This window comes from Triturus cristatus, chromosome 1_2 (genome assembly GCF_964204655.1).
Source record: "Triturus cristatus chromosome 1_2, aTriCri1.1, whole genome shotgun sequence".
In the NCBI taxonomy this organism is placed as follows: Eukaryota; Metazoa; Chordata; class Amphibia; order Caudata; family Salamandridae; genus Triturus; species Triturus cristatus.
This window is the reverse complement of record NC_140580.1, coordinates 70,879,415-70,880,016: the sequence shown is the minus strand read 5'-3', so window position 1 is coordinate 70,880,016 and position 602 is coordinate 70,879,415. Positions and strand designations below refer to the sequence as shown.

At 61.1% G+C, this 602-nt stretch overlaps 1 non-coding gene across 1 annotated transcript in view; it reads left to right on the top strand.

Moving 5' to 3' along the window:
- The first annotated feature begins 357 nt into the window (after positions 1–357).
- The window catches only part of LOC146866819 (18S ribosomal RNA), a 1,792-nt gene continuing 1,547 nt past the window's right edge, over positions 358–602 (top strand). The window contains exon 1 of the ribosomal RNA XR_014968724.1: positions 358–602. This exon is cut by the window's right edge and continues 1,547 nt beyond it. This is a non-coding gene — a ribosomal RNA (18S ribosomal RNA).

Below are 602 nucleotides of genomic sequence, written 5' to 3'. Positions count from 1 at the left end.
CCTTGGATGCTGCTGCTCAGCAGGTCCAAAGGCCCCTCGTGCCACGCCGTCACCCCTCTCTGCCCAGCACATTTCCACAGCAGCTCGGAACGACTGTTCCGAGGGGTGTCGGTACCGCCTGGCTCCGGCACCCCTGCGTCTCATTCAGGCTGCGCCTCGGTCTGCCTCTCCCTCCCGAGGGAGACGGCTGGGTCTGCCGGTGCCCATGCGACTGCACCTCTCCACACCCCTCCAGTGAGCCCTCCTGCCCAGGCGGGTTGGCTCCTTCCCCTGGCAGGCTCCCGAGAGGGAGGGGTGCGTCAAGGTTGCCGGTCGGGGAGATGGGCACGCGGCCCCCACACCGTCAGCAGGTGCGGCTACCTGGTTGATCCTGCCAGTAGCATATGCTTGTCTCAAAGATTAAGCCATTCACGTGTAAGTACACACGGCCGGAACAGTGAAACTGCGAATGGCTCATTAAATCAGTTATGGTTCCTTTGATCGCTCCATCTGTTACTTGGATAACTTTGGTAATCCTGGAGCTAATACATGCCGACGAGCGCTGACCTCCCGGGATGCGTGCATTCATCAGACCAAGACCAATCCGAGCTCGCCCAGCCGCT